Source organism: Garra rufa, chromosome 25 (assembly GCF_049309525.1).
Source record: "Garra rufa chromosome 25, GarRuf1.0, whole genome shotgun sequence".
Lineage (NCBI taxonomy): Eukaryota > Metazoa > Chordata > Actinopteri > Cypriniformes > Cyprinidae > Garra > Garra rufa.
The window spans coordinates 12742969-12767658 of NC_133385.1; the positions used below are offsets into that span (position 1 = coordinate 12742969).

A 24690-nucleotide genomic window follows, 5' to 3' on the forward strand; every position below is an offset into this window, starting at 1 on the left:
TTTTTTTTTTTTTGGAGTGTGTGCAACTTAAAAAAAAGACCAAAAAAGACTTACAAATAAATTAATTTAATTTAATTTAATTAATCATTAATGAATTAATTAAAAAAAAAATCAATGTGCTACTTGCCATTTTTTATAGCAATTACTAAGTGAAAATTGTTTCAAAATAAAATGAAAACAAATGCTTTTTTGTGTGTGTTGTGTGTGTATCCCAAAACAATCCCAAAGAAACTTCAGAAATTAAATTATAAAAATGAAATGAAAATTTTTTAGCGTACTAGTCAATATGCTATTTCTTGCTTTTTTTGTAATTATTTACAAGTTACATTTTTTGTACACTATTTTTTTAGTGTGCAACTTTCAAAAAAGACGTACAAATAAATGATAGTTTTTTTTAATTGAATCTGTTACTTGCAATTATTAGTTTGAAATTCAATAGCAATTACTGAGTGAAAATTGTTTCAGAATAAAATGTACACAAAATATATATATATATTTTTTTTCAGTGTATTAATATCCCAAAACAATGACTTTAGAAATTAAATTAATTGGCAAAAAAATAACTAAATAAATGCAATATGGAATATGAAACATTTCTGGTGTCCAAGCCATTTTTTATTTCATTGTTAAGGATTTTTTATTTTTTTTGAGTGTGCAACTTTTAAAAAAAGATACAAAAAACTTATGATTCAAATGTGTTAGCCTGCCCTACTTGCTATTTTTTGTAATTATTTGTGAAAATCAATAGCAATTACTGAGTGAAATAAAAATGTTTTCAGTGTATTAGTATCCCAAAATAATGACTTCAGAAATTATCTGAAAAAAAAAAGAAAAAAAAAAAATGAAACATTTTTGGTGTACTAGCCTTTTCTTTTGTGTCTGTACAATTTGTAGAAAAAGACATATAAAGACCAAAAAAGGACTTGTGAATAAATTATGTTTTTCAATTCAGTGTGTTACTTTCCTTTTGTACAAAATGTTTTGTACACCTTTTTTTTTTTTTTTTTCAAAAAAGACAGAAAAAGACTTGTGACTTACGAATCTTACGAACAGATACTTGCCATTATTTGTGAAATTGAATAGCAATTAAAATTGTTAAATAGTTTAATAGTACTTAAAATTGTTTCAAAATAAAAGTTTACATAAAAGTGCTTTCAGTGTATTAGTATCTGAAAACAATGACTTCAGAAATTACATTATTTGCAAAAAAATAAATGTAAAAAATTGGCGTACTGTCCTTTTAAGAAAGTACAAAGGGTCCAATTTTCCTTTTTGTTGTATTTAAACCACTTCATAACTTATTGGACCAGTTCAACTTGCATGACAACTCCTGGCACACTCTGCCACTTGCACAGTCATTCCTTCAATAACATTTGTCCTGATCAAATGTCGATGTGCATGAGTCAGGACGGCCTTTCTGAAGGAGGCAGCGTGGTGTTTGATGCTTTGGATGTTGTGAGCCTAATCGCTGTGGTGTTTAATTTAACAAAACTACAGAAAAGGCTGAGACAACTAAGGCGAGGGAGCAGTTGCCTTCCAATGTCACCATCTGTTATTTATACAGTTACCGCCTCCTACGGGAGACAGCAAAAGGCCACATATTGCAGAAAAAAACATAAATCTATCACTTCAACTCATTATCTTTTTAATCAGCTGACCCAGGCTCCCCTCTCAGGGGAACGACACAGCCGGGGTACGTTTAGGACAGACCCATAACTCACCAACCGCTCCCCCATCCACACAAATAAAAACCTTACAGACCGTTACAGTGAATATGAATGGAAATAATATGGAGGTATCATACAGAAGAACAATCTGGATTGATAATGCTGGTACTGTACGTCCATCTATGGCCAAAACGGTTAGAGATTTATGCTCTTTTCTCTATTCAGTCCGTTCATTCTACTTGCAATTTTTACAGACTCTAAAGTTTTAATTTTTAATTTCAGCCTCTGGTTGAGATCTTTATTAATAGTTAAAATGTATTTTTCATAACTCTTTATCGACTTTAACTGAAATGAAGCTATCTTTCTCCCTAATAAACATCTTTTTTTCTTTCCTTTTTTAAGGTTTAAAGCACGTTTTAGAAAAACATGTTGCCATTATGTAGTGTTTTCTGAGAAATAAGACTTATGTTGTGGCACAAATGTACACAAATGCACAGATGCACAAAAAAAAAAAAAATCAAAAACAGTAAAAGTGTGAAATTTAATTCTAATTTTAAACAACTGTTTTTTGTTGTATTATATTTAAAAATATAATTCACTCCTGTGCTGGAAAAGCTGAATTTACAGTCTTATACATCTACTTTTATATTTAATTTAATTTAATTTAATTTAATTTAATTTAATTTAATTTAATTTAATTTAATTTAATTTAATTTAATTTAATTTAATTTAATTGTGTGGAAACCGTAACGCTTGTTTTATAGGATTCTTTGATGAATATATCTTTTTTTGTATTATATTAAAAAGTTTATTTATTCATGTGGTGGCAAAGCTGAATTCATAATATATCATAATAATCATAATATATGCGTTTCAGGGTTGTTTGATGAATAGATCATATTATATGTAAATAAATAAATAAATAAATAAATTATATATATATATATATATATATATATATATATATATATATATATATATATATATATATATAAAATCGTATATATAAAAATCGTATTATATTAAATTTTATAAGTTTATTTATTCATTAATTTATTTAATTTTTTATTGTGAAAATCTTAATACTTAATGTTTTCTTTTTTTGATGAGTAGATCTTATTGTATTATATTTAAACAAATATTTATTCATGCTGAATTTTTAGCAGCCATTAGAACAAACGTTATTTTATTTTATTTTGTGTGGAAATCGTAATATGCTTTTCTGGATTGTTTGATGAATAGATCATATTGTATTACAGGTAAAAGAAAAAAAAAAGATAAAATAAAATAAAATATTAAATATAAATAAATTATATATATATATATATATATATATATATATATATATATAGCAGACATTCAAATAAAGTTATATTTTATGTTATGTTGTGTGGATATCTTAATATATGTTTTTCAAGATTGTTTGAAGAATAGATCTTATTATATTCATATGGTGGCAAAGCAGAATTGAATTGAATTGAATTGAATTAAATTGAATTTAATGTTGTGTGTGGAAATATTAAAACATGTTTTTATTATTATTATTATTATTATATGTTTATTATTATTAACATTATTTTATTATATTTAAAAAATATATTTATTTATGCTGAATTTTTAGCAGCCATTAGAAGAATTTTATTATTTTGGAAATCTTAATACATGTTATTTTAAATTTTATATACAGGTTTTATTTTATTTTGTGTGGAAATCTTAATATATGTTTTTCAGGATAGATCTTATTGTATTATATGTAAATATATATATATATATATTAGTGGTGGGCCGTTATCGGCGTTAACGTGCTGCGTTAACGTTAAACTCTTATTGCGCGATAAAAAAAATATCGCCGTTAATCTATTCTCAAATTTGGGCTTGGAGCTGGGTCTAAACTACGCAAGCTATGATGACTTTCACCTTGATAGTTTAATATGGTCGCGCGTTAAGTCTCCTCCGCCAAAACACAGACGGGATCGCGTCGTCCTCCATTCATAAAAACCGAATCTACTATAGCGAAATGCCACGTAAATTCGTCGTTTTTTGGATTCATAAATCAAATGTTGGTCAGTCACTTAATTCAAATCGCGATATGGACTAGTGTATGTGAAAACTAAAATGCAAAAAGACCGTTTTAATATGAATCCGATATGTTCCGTTTGCCTAGCTGTATGTATGCATTGCGGAGACGAGCTTTTACTACACGCATACTGAAACACACGTGACGCTCCCGGTAATTTTTGGCATTTTCATCTCACATGAACAGATAAACTCAATCTCCCAAACTGCTGTGAGTGTCACTTTTACCGTTTCATTTGAGAAAACTAGCATCATATCATACTGTATGACACAGAAACTTCACGGCAACCTGTCAAAATAAAAGTACGGTGTAACATGTAATGGGCTGGGTAGGTGTTGACGTTAAAAAAACACACAATCTAATAGGGAGAAAAAATAATTTCATTGTTAGTTAGTTAGTAAACACAAGTACATCTAATTGAACATAATTTATTTTCATCAACAAATTATCATAGAACAGCTTTATGAGCTTTATGATCCATTCTCAAAGACTTTAAGTCATTATTTGGGTAGCACACATATTCTGAATGCCTTCATCAGAATTCAAATTAGCCATTTTAATCTAGATTAATCTAGATTAATTCCAAAATTTAATCTAGATTAATCTAGATTAAAAAAATTAATCTATGCCCACCCCTAATATATATATATATATATATTAGGGGTGGGCATAGATTAATATATATATATATATATAAATAAATCTATAAATAAATCTTTTACATTTTTTTATATTTTATCATTTTTAGCAGCTATTAGAAAAAGCTGTTTTTATTACTATAAATGCTTAATAATTTTGTATATAATTTATTTGTGTATTTACTTTTTTTGTCGTTGATTAGTAGTAAGTTTTAATAGAGCATCAATTAATAAAAAATATCTTTTTTTGCACCCTTGCTGCATACAAGTATTAATTTCTTTAAAATAAATATGTCTGACTCCAAACTGTTACTGTTAAACAACAGTGTATATTGTCATCAAAATATTTTCTTTTTTAAAAAATATAAAACATATGTTTAATAAAATATAATATTACATTTTAAAGAAAATATCTAAAATGAATGCAGAATTGCATATCATTAAAAATGATCTCAACTGTTTGGTTGAGTGTGTTTTAAAAAATATTTTACTCACCAAACTTTTTATTTTTTCATGTGTTGTTGATTTGCTCTGCTCTGCAAGCCCTACAAACTATTGCATCAAAAAATCTGCATATATATTTCACAAAAACAATTCCACATGATACGAGCAATTTTCACTGCTGATTACAGTCTGAAATTACACTGGAGCTTCGCAAACTTCAGTCATAACTAGTCTATTTCTGGTGATTTTAGCAGACGACTGGTAAAACAAAAATCAGAGCCGAGTACAAAAAGTTCATCTTCAATCAATATGTGCTGTAGCAAATGTCTAAGACGATTAAACTATAATATATAATGATAAGCTTGAGAATGAAGCCTGAAGTTTGTCTGGGAAATGAATAAACGCCAGACGCATGGACTAATTGTAATTCAGTCCTGTTTGATCTCATCTATCTTCCTCTCCAACGAGACAGTTCCTCCATCAGCTTGTGTATGTCACATAAGATCCCATCTTCAGACGGGGCTCGGTGCCTGATCTCCAATCAGCCAAAGTGTGTTCCTCACAACCTGTTCCTGTACACTCACCTGCCAAGTCTTCCACAGTGCCAGCAGTTTCTGGACATCTTCACGCTCGGTTTCGCTAGCCGGCTTCGCCCTGCGCACACAAAAGAGAAGAAGCGCCACGTTACAATTACAAACCACTTGGATCCTGTCGCTTTTCTCCTGCTCCAAATGTTGAAAAGGGAACCGCGGGAGGATGAAGCTTTTGTTTGCAAACGTATTAAGCTAGAGGCCAACCTGTTTTCTACTGACTAACGCGGTTCCAAATAATGGATGTGCTTAATACAAACGTTAATGTAAGAAATCCCCATTTGGACTCTTTCATAATGAGCGGCTGGAAAATGTTCACAGTTTGGTGAGCAGAGAAGATGACTCAGACGCCACCGCTGTGAAACAAGCAGACGCATTTCTGTTTGATCCTTACCTTTTTAATGCCTAAGTGGTTTTGGTAAAAGCGATATTTTGGGAAACAGAACATGCTGACCCGATGCTTAACTCTCATTTATAAAACATCAAAAATGCGGGAAACCCCATTTAAAAGCGGCTTTGCTATAGTAATTAAAAGAGACAGTTCACCCAAAAAGGATCATTCTGTTTTTTTTTGTTTTTTTTTTACCAAATCCACATTTGTTTCAAGCGGAATCAATCAATCAATCAGTCTATCTATCTAGTTAAAACTATCAAGTTTCAGAATTGCAAGTTTATATCTCACAGTTCTGAGAAAAAAATCAGAATTGCGAGAAAATAAGTCTGAATTGTGAGTTTTTATCTCGCTATTACCAACCACTTAAATTAATAGCAAGCAATTCTGACTTTATTACTCGCAACTGTGAGATTATGTAACACAATTCTGAGAAACAAAAGCAATTCTGACTTTATTATTTGCAATCGTGAGATATAACATAATTCTGAGAAAAATTGCAATTCTGAATTTATTTCTCGCAATTGAGTTTGTATCACGCAATTCTGACTTTATTTCTGGCAGTCGAGTTTATATCATGCAATTCTGACTTTATTTCTCGCAACTGTGAATTTATCGTGCAATTAACTCGCAATTGTGAGTTTACATCACACAATACTGAGAATTTTTTTTTTTTAAAGCGGCTTTTCTTTTTTTTTTTTTTTTTTTTTACCAATTCCACATTTGTTTCAAGAGGAATCAATCAATCACTCAATCAGTCTATCTATCTAGTTTAAACTGTCAAGTTTATATCTTGCAATTCTGACTTTTGTCTCAAAATTGCAAGTTTACATCTCACAATTCTGAGAAAAAAAGTCAGAATTGCGAGAAAAAAAGTTTTTATCTCGCTATTTTATCTAGCAAACCACTTGAGTTTACAGCAAGCAATTCTGACTTTATTTCTCTCAATTGTGAGTTTATCTTGCAATTCTGACTTTATTTCTCGCAACTGAGTTTATCTCGTAATTCTGACCTTATAACTCGCAATTTTTAGTTTAAATCATGCAATTCTGACTTTATTTCTCGCAATTGAGTTTGTCAGAGTGTCAAAAAAAGACAGAATTGTGAGTTATCTCACAAACCACTTGAGTTTACAGTAAGCAATTCTGACTTTATTTCTCTCAATATCTCGTAATTCTGACTTTATAACTCACAGTTTTGTTTATATCACACAATTCTGAAAAAAAAGTCAGAATTGCGAGTTTCTATCCTGTAATTCTGACTTTATTTTTCGCAAATGAGTTTATATCATGCAATTCTGTCTTTATTTCTCACAGTTGTGAGATTATATCACACAATTCTGAGAAAAAATGCAATTCTGGCTTTATTTCTCGCAATTCTGACTGTATAGCTCGCAATTGTGAAATTATATCACACAATTCTGGGAAAAAAATGCAATTCTGACTTTATTTCTCGCAATTCTGACTTTATAGCTCGCAATTGAGTTTGTATCATGCAATTCTGACTTTATGTCTCACAATTCTGGCTTTATTTCTCACAATTCTGACTTTATAACTCGCAATTGTGAAATTATATCACACAATTCTAGGAAAAAATGCAATTCTGGCTTTATTTCTCGCAATTCTGACTTTATAGCTCGCAATTGTGAAATTATATCACACAATTCTGGGAAAAAATGCAATTCTGGCTTTATTTCTCGCAATTCTGACTTTATAGCTTGCAATTGTGAAATTATATCACACAATTCTAGGACAAAATGCAATTCTGACTTTATTTCTCGCAATTGAGTTTGTATCACGCAATTCTGACTTTATTTCTCACAATTCTGGCTTTATTTCTCACAATTCTGACTTTATAGCTCGCAATTGTGAGATTATATCACAAAATTCTAGGAAAAAATGCAATTCTGGCTTTATTTCTCGCAATTCTGGCTTTATTTCTCACAATTCTGACTTTATAGCTCGCAATTGTGAGATTATATCACAAAATTCTAGGAAAAAATGCAATTCTGGCTTTATTTCTCGCAATTCTGACTTTACAACTCTCAATTGTGAAATTATATCACACAATTCTGGGAAAAAATGCAATTCTGGCTTTATTTCTCGCAATTCTGACTTTATAGCTCGCAATTGTGAAATTATATCACACAATTCTAGGACAAAATGCAATTCTGACTTTATTTCTCGCAATTGAGTTTGTATCACGCAATTCTGACTTTATTTCTCACAATTCTGGCTTTATTTCTCACAATTCTGACTTTATAGCTCGCAATTGTGAGATTATATCACAAAATTCTAGGAAAAAATGCAATTCTGGCTTTATTTCTCGCAATTCTGACTTTACAACTCTCAATTGTGAAATTATATCACACAATTCTGGGAAAAAAATGCAATTCTGGCTTTATTTCTCGCAATTCTGACTTTATAGCTCGCAATTGTGAAATTATATCACACAATTCTAGGAAAAAATGCAATTCTGGCTTTATTTCTCACAATTCTGACTTTATAACTCGCAATTGTGAAATTATATCACACAATTCTGGGAAAAAATGCAATTCTGGCTTTATTTCTCGCAATTCTGACTTTATAGCTCGCAATTGTGAAATTATATCACACAATTCTAGGAAAAAATGCAATTCTGACTTTATTTCTCGCAATTGAGTTTGTATCACGCAATTCTGACTTTATTTCTCACAATTCTGGCTTTATTTCTCACAATTCTGACTTTATAGCTCGCAATTGTGAGATTATATCACACAATTCTGAGAAAAAATGCAATTCTGACTTTATTTCTCGCAATTGAGTTTATATCATGCAATTCTGACTTTATTTCTTGCAATTGTAAGTTTATCTCGCAATTCTGACTTTATTTCTCGCAACTGTGAATTAACTTAGAATTGTGAGTTTATCACACAATACTGAGAACATTTTTAAAAAAAGCGTGTTTGCTACAGTCATTTATAGAGACAGTTCACCCAAAAAAGATCAATTGTGAGAAATAAAGTCAGAATTTAAATTTTTCTCAGAATTGTGTGATATAATCTCACAATTGTGAGAAAATAAGTCAGAATTGCGAGAAAAAAGTCTGAATTGTGAGTTTTTATCTTGCTATTACAAAACACTTGACTTTATAGCAAGCAATTCTGACTTTATTTCTCTCAACTGTGTATTTATCTCACAATTAACTTGCAATTGTGAGTTTATATCACACAATTCTGAGAAAAAAGTTTTTATCTCGTAATTCTGACTTTATTTTTCGCAATTTAGTTTATATCATGCAATTCTGACTTTATTTCTCACAACTGTGATTTCATCTTGCAATTCTGACTTTTTCTCACAGTTGTTTTTCTCGCCATTTTGACTATTTCTCAAAAACAGCTGAGTTTTTATCTCGAAATTCTGACTTTATCTCAATTGTGAGTTTTTCTCACAATTCTGACTTTGTTTCTCACAATTCTGAGTTTATCTCGCAATTCTGACTTTATCTCTCGCAACTGAGTTTATATAACACAATTCTGAGAAAAAAAGACAGAATTGAGAGATCACAATAACTTATTTTTACAATTTTTATTTCGGAAACAGGCTTCCATACTCTTTGGAGCTCCTGAATAATGGTAAGAAATTCAATTATAGTTACACAAATATAAATATTTAAATATCTGCCACTACAGTCATCTGTTTTCTTTATAGAATAGAAAATACATGTTGTATTTTTCAATTTACTTTTAATTTACTTCAAAGAAAAATAATGATATTGGTGCAGAACTGCAGGCACACATTTACTGTTAAAGGAAATTTTTACAAAAAAATGTATTCATTTTTGTTTTTCCATGTGTTGATTTGATCTGTTTTTCAAGTCCAAATAACTACTGATTTGGGGAAAAATGCATAAGCATTATATAAACACAAAACTACATTTTTCTTTTTTTCAGTCCATGAGAAGCACCATAAACGTATAATAAAAGCTTGTAAAATGTCATAATAATAAGACTTTTAATTAGCAGTCAGTCTCTGCTCACTTTTAATTCCTGCGTTTTAATTTTAAAAAAATGGTGTATGGCACATTAGGGTAGATTTGATTTTACTGACGCCAAATGCTAATGTTTCTCACATGCCTCATAAACCAAATGTCGCACCAGTTTAAAATGAATATTTTTCTCAGCTTTGTCCTTTTGTCCAAAAATTGACAGAATTTTATTTATTCTTTAGCCAAACTATGCCTTGTATTCAAGCTGGTCATTTCCCTCACTTTAAACTAGCCAGAAACCATAATTTTCATCAAACGTAACCACTCAAAATGAATTACTGTAGTTTTCGACCCAGCAGCAGTGCATGTTCAAACAAACTCAAACTGGCTGCACATCAATATGATCAATATAATTATTATATTTACCATTCTTAGATCAATATAAATTACAGGCAGTCGAGCGTGAACACAAATCAGACCCCAAACACACACACACATTTACACACAACCGCTGTGACTATTATGCAAACAAATATAACAGAAACTAAACATGATGCATACTCTTCTGCATACTCTTCTCCAAATATATGTGGGCTTTTTCTGTCTAAAGTGCAGTACAATATGTACTCATCTGCACTAATGCTCCGCTCCCCCTGTCCCAGAAAATGAGGAGGCGTGTCATGAGCTACTAGATGCTTTTCAGGAAGTCTTATATAATACAGAGAGAGACTGAGACTAATAATATGGAGAAAAAAAATGAGAGATACACAAATGCACAGATAAGCATTACGAGGCCTTGAGTTGCACTGACTGAATCTCCCACGAGCGCACAAGCCTCAGAGAGCCGTTCTTCATATTAATGAAAGCAAAAAACAACCCACAAATAATTCACTGACCATCTAATGCATAATAAACATTAAACCAGCAAGGACTTCCTCAAACCGCTAAGCTTTAATCTGACTGGATGGCAGGATGCAATTTCTATAATCCAAGGTGCATTGGAATTTAGCAGGTATTTTTTTAAGGTACCAGCAACTAAAAGATATGAGACTCTAACCTCGAAATGTGTCAATCAAACTATCTCTTTCGCTCTAAATAAGTAAGAGCTGCAAAACAGATCAGATTTTAGTCAGTTAGAGACTTCGATTTCATGCCTTTTTCCAATAACTGTCCAGATCCTCTCAGCAAATTGTTGTAATACCATTATATTGCATTTGTTTGATCACTTCATATGTTCTTGCAGCTTTAATGCAAAAAAAGTTGCATCATCGCCACAGTCCAATCCCGCTCTCCCCTGACAGTGCTCTAGATCAGCTTTTTACTTTTTCTCACCTCATGGAAAGTAGCCACATGTCTTCCAGGCAGGAGGAAAATATATGCTAGCTATAATTAGTATAGCTGACATACATATTCAAACGTGCATACATTAGACAAGGATGTGGCGAACAAAAGAGGAACCCCCAAATAGCCATATGATCATATAAAAGGCAGTCTGAGAAACTATATAATCTAAAAAAAAAGATCTTGAGAACCATCTTTTCACACTTAGGACAACTGAGAGACTCGTGTGCAACTATTACAGAAGGTTGAAATGCTCACTGATGCCTCAGAAGGAAAAACTATGCATTAAGATCCAGGGGGGTGAAAAATTTTGGAATTTGAAGACCAGGGTAAATTGAACTTATTTTGTCTTCTGAGGAACATGTAAGTATCTTTTGTAGCTTCTGAAGGGGAATACTATATAAAAAATGTTATATTTAAGCAAAATAAGAAAAATATACACATTTTCATTCTGTTCAAAAGTTTACACCCCTTGCTCCTAATGCATGGTTTTTCCTTAAGGAGCATCAGTGAGCGTTTGAACCTTCTGTAATAGTTGCATATGAGTCCCTCAGTTGTCCTCAGTGTGAAAAGATGAATCATACAGGCAATGTTGGAAAAGGCTCAAATACACAAAAATGCTGATAAAAATTAATTTGTGGGACCTGAATGATTTTTTCTAAAGAACAGCGGGCAGACAAACAAGGGACCTGTGAATGAAGTGTATGCAAACTTGAACAGGGTCATTTTTCATAAATTAAACTCTTATTTTCTCTTGTGGACTATATGTAAACATATTTTATGTGAAATATCTTATTCAGGTCAGTACTAAATAAAAAAATAACATGCAATTTCGATGATCCTACTTATTTTGGTAAAATAATTAACATTTTGCAGATTCTGCAAGGTGTATGTAAACTTTTGACTTGTATATATGTACTGTACATATACACACACACACACACAGATTATGGGAAATATTAATAAAACTGTACAACCGTCATAAGTGGACCTCAAGAGGAAAAATTAAATATACATATATGCATATTTTGAACTGGAAAAGAGCTTTGGGCTCTTAAAGCTACAACAGCCTATTTTTCAAGCACACACTTCTATATCTTCAAAGATGAAACATCCCCTTTAACACTAACTCTGAATTAGCGGAATCAAACAAATATGTTGTGAAGCAAAAAGTGTCTGTATCCCACAATCCACCTTCCCTGCCCACACATCCTTTGCCTGCTACTGGCAGCATCAACCCTGACCCGACAAGCTATAAATATGTTTCCCATCATGCTCCCGAGGCTGGTTTCGACGCACTCCACTTTGGAGCCCTTTTATCTTTAAACTGCTGCTGTGCGTAGATCAAAACACCAACAGCGATTGTAAGAGTGCAAATGCAGCAGCGCATTTCTGTTTCACTATGGTCAACTTGTTTGATCACCTCTGTTGTCTTGTTTTCCTTCTCTTTCTTTCGCTCTTTGTTGTTCAGTGTAACCTAGACTTCATCTTTTAGTCCCTGAAGTGTAACTCAGCTTTGATTCGGACCCGTAGGGTCAGGATGCATCACTCTTGATGAAGAAGAAAAAAAAACCTAAATGCAAATGGCCTTCAAATCAATGGCCTGTGGACACACTGGAAACGAATGCAGAGAGAAGCTCCGCATTTATACAGTATAGCTGAAACCAGCAAGGTTGTCTGGCCCATTTGTCTTCTTTGAATGGTAAATCTATCTGTGTCTGAACAGGGTCCCACAACGAGGAAAAATAACGATGACCCTACGGGAGACATAATGAGGCATCATGTAAAGGTAGAGAAGAGAGAGTATGAGTTTGAGAGAGAAGTAAGGTTAACCATAAATCACATTTCTGCTCATAGGCTACCATGACTTCAATTTAAATATGCATTTCTCTTATAAATCTGACTGAAAATGGATATTCAACGAGGAAAAAGTATTTAGTCAATGCTTTATTTCTTTACTTCCAGAATAGGTCTACAAATGTCCTGATAATTTACTCACCGCTATGTGATCCAAGATGTTCTTGTTCAAGAAGCCTTTCTTTCTTCATTTAAAATGAAATTAAGGTTTTGAAAGAAACCATTCCAGGATTTTTCTCCATACAGTGGACTTCAATGGGGATCAACGGGTTGAAGGTCCAAATTGCAGTTTCAATGCATCTTCAAAAGGCTCTATTCCTTGATCCCAGCCGAGGAATAAGGGATTTATCTAGCAAAATGATTGGTCATTTTCTAAAAAAAAAAAAAAAATGTATATACTTTTTAACCACAATACTCATCTTGCACTAGTTAGACCTAGTGTGACGTAGGCAGAAGTACCGACCCAGTGTCTACAAAGCGAACATGCAAAGAAAGTTAAACGCCTATTAAATGCCTACAGTTTTTCACCCTACCCATTCTTTTTGAACCAAAGTACACAGTTTTCCAATGTAATTACGTAATGCGTCAAGATAGTGCAAGATGAGCATTTGTGGTTAATAAGTATATTCATTTTTATTTTATTTTTTAGAAAATGGCAGATTGTTTCGCTAGATAAAACCCTTATTCCTTGGCTGGGATTGTGTAGAGTCTTTTGAAGCTCCACTGAAACTGCAACTTGGACCTTCAACCCATTAATCCCCATTGAAGTCCACTATATGGAGAAAAATCCTGGAATGTTTTTCTCAAAAACCGAAATGGGGGTGAATATATTATCAGGGAATTTTTATTCTGAAAGTGAACTAATCCTGTAAACCGATCAAAAGTAAAATCATTTCTATTGTTCAATGAGGAAAAAAAGTTGGGCGGGACTATTTCATCCATCACTATTGATTGGATCATAAAAAGTGGGTGTTACATTCCAGAATGGAGATGGTTGAAGACTGAAAAAAATCTAATAAATTGAAGGGGTTGCTGATGTCAGCCAAAAAGCAAAGTCATTCCAGAGATTGGATCAAGTTATTACATTTTGATAAAAGACTATTACAACATGGAATGTGTATGAAGTACATGTTTCCACTTTTTTGTCCCCAAAAAGTATATCTAGGCCAGAAACTCACACTAGAGTGCGACTTATCAGGAATTCTTAGGTAATTTTCCACCTTTCTGCTTTCTTGAGCTAAATTGATATCATTAGGTTTTTTGGTAGACAGTTAATGTACTGATACAGCATGCTGATCATTAAAGAATATTAAAAAGGAATTACAGGAAAGCACCCCAGACGTTTTCAATTTGGTCCAATCACATTCACACTGTGCGGATTTGAGATTCTAATTAATCTATATTCAAATTTATTATATTAAGGCTGCAGTAATTGTAATTAATAGAATACCACACATGCTGTCCTAACTGGTAACTACACTCTCAGAAGTGCTCTGGATTGCTAATTACACGTCAGTTTGTGGATCCGCAAGTGTGTGTGGAAAAACATCAGAGCAGGCTGTTGTTATATAAGGAGTAATATATATCTAGTATACATACCCTTTATAGAATCTGCAAAATGTTAATTATTTTACCAAAATAAGAAGGATCATACAAAATGCATGTTATTGTTTATTTAGTACTGAATAAGATATTTCACATAAAAGATGCTTAAATACAGTCCACAAGAGAAAATAATAGTTGAATGTATGAAATTGACCCAGTTCAAAAGTTTACATCCCCTTGATTCTTAATACTGTGTTGTTACATGAGTCCCTTGTTAAACTGCCTGCTGTTCTTCAGAAAAATCCTTCAGGTCCCACAAATTCTTTGGTTTTCCAGCATTTTTGTGTATTTGAACCCTTTCCAACAATGACTGTATGATTTTGAGATCCATCTTTTCACACTGAGGACAACTGAGGGACTCATTTGCAACTATTACAGAACGTTCAAACGCTCACTGATGCTCCAGAAGGAAAAACGATGCATTAAGAGCCAGGGGGTGAAAACTTTTTAACAGAATGGAGAAGTGTACATTTTTCTTATTTTGCATAAACATCATTTTTCTTTTTCATTTAGTACTGCCCTTCAGAGGCTACAGAAGATACTTACATGTTTCCTAGAATACAAAATAAGTCAAATTTACCCTGATCTTCAAATTCAGCTCTTAACGCATTGTGATCCAACAGCTGTGGATCATTCAGCTAACAACTTTTATGTGAAATATCTTATTAAGACCAGTACTAAAACAACAATAACATGCATTTTGTATGATCCCTCTTCTTTTGGTAAAATAATTAACATTTTGCAGATTCTGAAAGGGGGATGTAAACTTTTGACCTTGACTGTAACTCAAAGTCACAACCAATGTTTATCGAAGCAAACTCTGTAATGAAATTACAAGTCTGTTTTATATTCAAACGCATTGATTTGCTTCAGAAGGCCTTTATTAACCCCCTGGATCCATGTGGTAGATGGATGCAGCCTTAACAGCTTTTCACTGTCATATACACATAGGATATCTTGAGGGTGAGTAAACCATGATGTAATTTTCATTTTTGGATGAACTATCCCTTTAAAGCATAACTATCTTTCTGTTTACTCTACTTCTAAGACCTGTCCTTGATCTACTAACAAAAAGTCTCTGGATCCGGACTTCCCGCTGCGGTGGGAGCTGATCAGTGCCGTAGTCCGAGAGATTAGCGGCTCCTAGAGCATGTAAGCTTCTGTAACCGCACAACTGACACAGAACAACAAACACTGGAGTGAGTCCCTCCACACGCTCAATCAAGGTATTGCACGAAGTCAGAAAGTTGGCACCTCGGAATAAGAGAGAATTCTGTGTATGCGCAAAAGCGACGACGCAACTCGATTTTCTTAAGAGGATTGGGATATCAGCTAAAAGCAGAGCGCTCGTACAGGTATCTGTAGAGTTGATGGCTGAGTTAAGTCGAGACGTGCTGATGTTGTGCCAAGAAGCAAAATCTACACACTACACAATGAAACACGAGTAATGCTGTTTGGCTGAATCAAATGTGCTAAGTGTCAGATAAATGTTTGCGCTTGCAAATCTTACATAAATGCAGAGCAAGCTTGATGGTAGATCATTGCAAGCGTTTTAGTAGGTGTCGCTCTTACATTCTGATTTGAAACCAATTTGGATGCTTTCAGTATTGGAAATTGAGATGAGGGAGAATGAGATTTAAAGGTGTAGTTCACCAAAAATTGAAAAACTAAGACCTGACTTTCTTTCTTGTGTGGAAAAATGACAAAATACCATAAAAAGTAGCATATGACTTAGTTTAGTCACTAAGTTAACTAAAATTACACTCAATTTAATAAAAAAATTATTCGGAAGAAAGCTGAAATATATATTGGTTGCTTTGGCAACCAAATTAAATAAGTATTAAAATTACTAAAATTACAAATCTGAAATAAAATACTTTATTTTGTGGAAAAATGACAAAATATCATATATGTAGCGTATGACTCATGCACAGTTTAGTTACTGTTAACTAAAATGAAACAGAAATTAATACAAATCATTTTTGTTAACTGAAATAAAGCTGAAAAATAAATGTAAATATTACACCAAAAATTGGATTGCTTTGGCAACTAAATATAATAAAATAAAAAAACTAACAAAAATAACAAATAAATAAATGCGAAACTAAAAATGTATGTATATATATATATATATATATATATATATATATATATATATATATATATGAGAAAAATAATAATAACATGAAAACTGAAAATATAAATATTTGCCAACTAAATGAAATAAGTTGAACTACTAAAATTACTAAAACCAAAAAACTGAAATAAAGATAAAAATGATTTTAAAATTATAAAAAAAACTGACAAAAATAAACAAACAAATAAATAAAACAACATGAAAACTTAAAATATAAATAATTGGCAACTAAATGAAATATGTGGAAGTACTAAAATTACTAAAAAAAAAAAAATCTGAAATAAAATAAAACGAAAATTTAAATAAATAAAAAATTAACAAAAATAAAACAAACAAATAAATAAATGCAAAACTAAAAATTTATGAAAATAAATAATTATAATAATAATAATAATAATAATAATAATAACAACAATAAAACTGAAATTATAAATATTTGGCAACTAAATAAAATACGTTGAAGTACTAAAATGACTAAAATCAAAAATCTGAAATAAAATTAATTAAAAATAAAAATAAAATAAAATAAACCTAACAAAATAAAAACAAAGAAATAAATGCAAAACTGAAAATTATTAAAATAATAATAATAATAATAACCTGAAAACTGAAAATATGAATATATGGCAACTAAATGAAATAAGTTGAAGTACTAAAATGACTAAAATAAAGATAAAAGGAAAAATAAAATAAAATAAACAAAAATGAAACAAACAAATAAATGCAACACTAATAATTAATAAAATAAACAAAAAATAATAATAACATGAAAACTAAAAATATAAATACTTAAGTACTAAAATTACTCAAATTAGAAATCTTAAAGAAAATAAATCTAAAAGAAAAAATACATAAAAAGTAAATAAAAAACTAACAAAAAAACAAGCAAACAAATAAATGCAAAAAATGAATAAAATAATAATGAAATAAATAAATAACATAAAAACATAAAAATAAGTTTTAAATAAGTACTAAAATTACTAAAATCAAAAATAAACTAAATACAAAACTAAAATAAATAAAATAAAAAATAAAATAAAAACTAAATCTAAAATTACAAGAAAGAAAGAAAGAAAGAAAGAAAGAAAGAAAGAAAAGAAAGAAAGAAAGAAAGAAACGAACCAAATATACATACACAAATAAATAAATAAATGGGAATCTAATGCATTGGAAACTACATCTAAAATTAGAAAACTGTAAAAATAAAGACACTAACTGAAAATATATATAAAAATAATACTGCTCATGTGCAAAATAAAAATAAAAAATCACTAAAATGTGTATGCATATATGCAAATAAGGTGGGTCAAAAGATGCCACATCAGATTTAATGTCAATGATGCCAAATCTAATTAATTCTTGTGCACTAACCAATTATAATGCACCAGATTATGAATATTTTATATATGCATATTATTATGCGCATATTCAAATAGTCTAAAATAAGAATCAACCACTATAGAATAGTGGCAGACTTTTCAGGTCCTCCTACAAAGCTATCATCTGGCTTAAGAAGAGCAATACAGTACCACACAAAAACCACATGAATTACTGTTATGATATAGCCTTTTGGTCATTTTTTGAGCTTGACAGCTCCTAGTCACCATTCAGTTTCACTGTACGGAAAGCAGCAGAGACAGAGGAAAGAATATCACAGGTTTAGAATGACACAAGGGTGAATCCATGATGACAGGACCTTCATATCTGGGTAAACTATCACTTTAAGCAAATTTAGGAATCAGCAAGAGACAACATTTATCCAAAGAGTCGTCACATGAGCTGGCGATGTGCAACGCGCCAGTCAGACTATAGCATTTAGCATCGGCAAAGCCGGAACAATTGCTCATCCGCCTTAAACCAACTTGTCAGTTCCTCTACGGCGTGATTGATACCAGTAACTCACACCATCCGCCTTATTTGTAACACAGATGAACATAATCATCATCTCTTGTGGTAATGCTGATGAAAATGACAATAATTATGACGAGGGGAGGTGGGGTGATTGTGCTACTACCATCCGCAGAAAAAAAGAAAAGGTAAATACTCCCCCCAAAAATGTGATGACACATCAGAGTGCGCTATAAATCACTCACTTCCCTTCTTTATTCTGTTTCCTCTAGAACGAAGGAGGGAGAAAGTGCCAGACGATGAGGGGGTGAACACGGCACGCTTCAGTGGCCATGACTGCACTCCCTAGGAAGAAAAGCAGTCTGTCAGGACCATTATTCAGGATAAAATGCCCTCTTTTCCTCTGATCTAGGACCAGCTGAATCTATTCTTAAAGGTATAGCTCTGGTGATACTGAGTGCTATTGTTACCAAAAGCTAAATAAATGAAAACAACCTAGTAAAACCGAAAAAACGAACATAACTGGGGAAACAAATTATTTTAAGTAAAACACATTTTCATGACATGAAAATAAAATGGCCACAAGTTAATTTTACAACAACAAACAACCACTAAAATAAAGCAATTTAATAAATAGAAATCGAATGGATTGGAAACTACATCTAAAAATGAGAAAACTAAAAAAAATAAAGAAACTAACTAAACATACATACATAAACAAATAAAATAAATGGAAATCTAATGGATTGGAAACTACATCTAAAATTAGAAAACTGTAAAAATAAAGACACTAACCAAAAAATAAATAAATAAATAAATAAATGGATTGGAAACTGAATCTCAAATTAGAAAACTGCATGCACAAACAAACAAACAAATAAATAAACAAATATCTAATGGACCAGAAACTACATCTAAAATGAACTGTAAAAAATAAATAAACTAATGAAACTTACAATGTAAACAAATAAATAAATAAAGGACTGGAAACTAAATCTCAAATTAGAAAATGGCAAAATAAAGAAACTAACCAGAAAATAAATAAATAAATAAACAGATAAATGAATAAATAAATAAATAAATAATTTGTAAACTAAATATCAAATTAGAAAGCTGAATAAATAAATAAATAAATGATTAGAAACTAAATCTTAAATTAGAAAACGGCAAAAATAAACTAACCAGAAAACAAACAAATAAATATAATGGACTGGAAACTAAATCTCGAACTAGAAAATGGCAAAACTAACAATAAATTAAAATAAATAAATAAATAAATAAATAAATAAATTAATAAATTAATTAATTAAGTAATTAATGGATTGGAAACTACATCTAAAATTATTAAACTGTAAAAATAATTAAATTAATGAAACTTAAAATGTAAATAGATAAATAAATAATTAAATGGGAATCTAATGGATTAAACACTAAATCTCAAATTAGAAAACTGTTAAAAAAACAACTGTAAATAAATAAATAAATACATACAGAAAACAGAAAGAAACAAATGACTAAATAAATCAAATTGAACTAACTAAACAGGAATCTAATGAAATGGAAACCAAAATGTAAAACAAACAAACAAACAAACAAACAAACAATTAAATGAATAAATTGGAAACTGAATCTCAAATTAGAAAACTGCACAGACAAACAAATAAATAAATAAATAAATGAGTGGAAACTAAATCTCAAATTAGAAAATGGTGAAAAAAAATAAAGAAATTAACCAGAAAGAAAATAAACAAAAGAATAAATATAATTGATTGGACACTACATCTAAAATGGGAAAACTGTAAAAATAAATTAATGAAACTTGTAAATAAATAAATAGGAAACTAATGGATTGGAAATTAAATCTCAAATTAGAAAACTATAAAAAATAAAGAAACTAACCAGACTGTAAATAAATAAATGAACAAATAAACGAGCAAACAAACAAACAAACAAACAAACAAACAAACAAATAAATACAGAAAACAGAAAAAACTAAATAAATCAAATTGAACGAACTAAAGGAATCTAATAAAATGGAAACCAAAATGTAAAACAAACAAACAAACAAACAAACAAACAATTAAATAAATAAATTGGAAACTAAATCTCAAATTAGAAAACTGCACAAACTGCACAAACAAACAAACAAATAAATAAATGAGTGGGAACTAAACCTCAAAGACTAAGGAATAAAGAAAATAAAGAAAATAAATAAATAAATAAATAAATAAATAAATAAATAAATAAATATAATTGATTGAAAACTACATCTAAAATGAGAAAACTGTAAAAATAAATTAATGAAACTTAATATATAAATGGGAATCTAATGGATTGGAAACTAAAGCTCAAATTAGAAAACTGTAAAAAATAAAGAAACTTACCAGGCTGTAAAAAAAATAAATGAACAAATAAACAAGCAAACAAACAAACAAACAAATAAATACAGAAAACAGAAAAAACTTAATAAATCAAATTAAACTAACTAAATAGGAATCTAATGGAATAGAAGCCAAAATGTAAAACAAACAAATAAATAAATGATTGGGAACTAAATGTCAAATTAAAAAATGGAAAACAAAGAAAGAAATTAAGCAGAAAGAAAATAAATAAATAACTATAATTGATTGGAAACTACATATAAAATGAGAAAACTGTAAAAAAATAAATTAATGAAACTTGTAAATAAATAAATAAATGGGAATCTTAATGGATTTAATTTTTTGGAAACTAAATCTAAAAAAAAAAAAAAAAAAAAAACTAATCCAAATAAATAAATGAACAAATAAACGAGCAAACAAACAAACAAACAAACAAATAAATAAATAAAGGGAAAAACAATAAATAAATCAAATTGAATGGAAGCTAAAGTACAAAACTAAAACTAAATAAATCAAATTGAACTAACTAAATATGAATTTAATAGAATGGAAACTAAATGTAAAACAAACAAACAAACAAACAAACATTTAAATAAATAAAACATTAATAGAGACTGAATAAAAAATAAAATATAAATAAACACTAAATAAGAAACAATCGCAGTGTAGCCTGTACAATTAACCGTCATTTTTGTAAAACTCCAGTAATGTGTCTTAAATGCATTATTTATACTTGTTGGCTTTAACAACGACTATAAACTAGACAAACTGACACTTGCGTTCTGCCTCAGCAATCATGGCCACTTTTTCCTACGGAAGATTTCCGAGTCAGTCAAGCTAATCTTCCAACATTCTCCCACAGCGAGAGCTTCCACATCGTCCAATCACAAAGCCATCAGAGCAGTAAAGCTTCATGACAACACTGATACCATGACAACACAGACACCATCCCCTCCGACCGTAAACATAGTCCAAGTCCTCTATCATCTGCGCATGAGTTCACAAACAAGCCGCGGGCCGCACTTTGGGCGATAAAAGAGCAGCGGCGATTCTCAGATGATTCCTGATGGAGACAAAACGAAAGGGTCAGTCTATTCAAGTTAAATTTGCTGGGTCCTTCTGCGTTTGCCGGAGAGTTAATCTGATATATGGCCATAGGCTGAATCTATTTGCGTAAGAGCCTCTGCCCTTGGCTCATAGATCAGTCAAGCAGCCCTTGCTTGCTCTGTACCTTCTGTAATGGATGACTGCAGAAGGAAGCAATGCAGGTGCACCTAAAGAAACCCTAAAGTGGGGAACAAGCCACGGCAGGGAAGTTAGGCCGTCAGGCAGGTTGTAAATATTTGCCCGGGTCGTTCCTCTTCCAGTATCAAAAAAGCACCTCCAGCCAGGTTGAGGAAAAATAAGATGCATGTAACAGTAAAATATGGAAAATGCGGTTAGTGTGTTCTTAAAGGTATAGATTATACAATAATGACAACTGTTATTTACTGTTATTATTTATTTACAATCTGTAATTTTGTGAAAAATGATGCAAAAAGCATACAAATATTTCCTATGTTTTTATGTTTATTATTATTATTTTTAATATTATTACTATATATTACTGGATTGTGTGTATTTTGGATAAATACAATGCTAGCTATAAAATTTGCTCTCTATATAGAGAAAGTAAATGAGGTCCAAAACAACACTGAGAATAAAAACAACAACAACAACAAAATACTTTTGTGATCCACAGGATGAAAAATAAGCATCATGAAAATAATTTAGGGATACATGCTATTGACAAAAAAATAAATAAATAAATAAAATAAAATAAAATAAAACAACTGCAAATATAAATAAATAAATAAATAAAACAAAGCAGAGGCCTAGGCTGATTTTAGCTGTTTTTTTTTTTTTTTTTTAACCAGGGTATGACTTAAGAAAAAAAAAAGGAAATTAATAGTGCAACTTGTTTTGCCAATAGCTGAAATGCTGTCTGCTTCAAAAGATTAAAATTTTATATAATAGTTCGATAAACGAGTTGCAAATATTGAGTAACTTTGGGGTTTGGATCGGTTAGATTTTTAAATTATTTTAAAAACAAATTTCTTATGCACACAAAGGCTGACTTTATTTGATAAAAATACAGTAAAAACACTAATATTGTGAAATATTATTACAATTTAAAATAGCTGCTTTCTATTATAATATATTTTAAAATGTATTTTATTCCTGATGGCAAAGCTGAATTTACTCCAATCTTTAGTGTCACATGATCCTCCAGATTTAATTCTCATATGCTAAAAATATTGAAACAGACTAATTAAATTGAAATGTAAAAAAAAAATTGAATAAAATTAATTAACATGATATGTAATTTTCTCTAATCTCTAATCAACCTGTAATTTTGTGAAAAATTATGTAAAAAGCATACAAATATTTTCTCTGTTTTTATTTTTATTATTTTTAATATTATTACTATATATTACTGGATTGTGTGTATTTAGGATAAATACAATGCTAGCTATTAAATTAGCTTTCTGTGTAGGCCAAATAAATAAATAAAATAAAATAAAATAAAATAAAATAAAAAAGCCTATATAGTGGAAGTAAATGGGGTCCAAAACAACACTGAGATTTAAAAAAAAAAAAGAAAAAAGAAAAAAATTAAAGAAAAAAAAAAAAAAAAAACTTTTTTTGTGATCCACAAGATGAAAAATTAGCACCATGAAAAGTATTTAAGAATACATCCTGTTGACAAAAAAAATGGCAGATGCCTTTTTGGTCATAATTTAACCAAAAAAATAAAAATAAAATAATAATAATAATAATAAAAGAAAAACGTAATAAAATTATTTACATGACATTTATATGAAGGTAAATATCACTTGTAAAAACTATTTTAATCAATATGTAATTTTGCGAAACATTAAATGAAAAGTGAAAAATAAAAGTGTAAAAATATTACATATGTTTCTTTTTTTATTATTATTTATATTTTTAATATTATTACTTGACATTACTGGATTGTGTGCATTTAGGATAAATACAATGCTAGCTATAAAATAAGCCTTCTGTGGAGCCTAAAATTAAATTAAATTAAAAAAATATTTATATAGATTAAAAAAAAAAAAAAAAAAACTTCTTTTGTGATCCACAAAATGAAAAATGAGCACCATGAAAAGCATTTCAGGATACATACTGCTGACAAAATAAATATGGGGAAAAATAAAATAAAAATGGCAGATTAATATAATATAAAAAAAAAAAAAAAACTGAATAAAATTTATTAACATGACATGTTGTGTTACATGTAAAATATGTAATATTTATATATTATCACTTAATAATAATATTTTAATCAATAAAATAAAACATATTTTGCCTATGTACTGGAAGTATGACACTAAAACCAGCCAACCAGCCTAGGCTGATTTTAGCTGTTTTTTTTTTTTTTTGTTGTTGTTTTTTTTTTAACCAGGGTATGACTTAAGAAAAAAAAAAGGAAATTAATAATACAATTTGTTTTGCCATCAGCTGAAATACTGTCTGCTTCAAAAGATTAAACTTTTATACAATAGTTTGATAAACAAGTAGCAAATATTGAGTAACTTTGTGGTTTGGGTCGGTAAGATTTTTAAATTATTTTAAAAACAAATCTTATGCACACAAAGGCTGACTTTATTTGATAAAAATACAGTAAAAACAGTGATATTGTGAAATATTATTACAATTTAAAATAGCTGCTTTCTATTATAAT

The 24690-nt window shown here is 30.0% G+C and overlaps 1 protein-coding gene across 1 annotated transcript in view; it reads right to left on the reverse strand.

Annotated features, from left to right (window-relative positions):
- lrrc4ca (leucine rich repeat containing 4C, genome duplicate a) overlaps positions 1–5487 on the reverse strand; it is a 33793-nt gene extending 28306 nt beyond the window's left edge. Inside the window, exon 1 of the mRNA XM_073831820.1 lies at positions 5411–5487. The gene's annotated coding sequence lies outside the window, so the exon portion shown is untranslated. The remainder of the gene's footprint in view (positions 1–5410) is intronic.
- Between the last annotated feature and the right edge of the window lie 19203 nt (positions 5488–24690).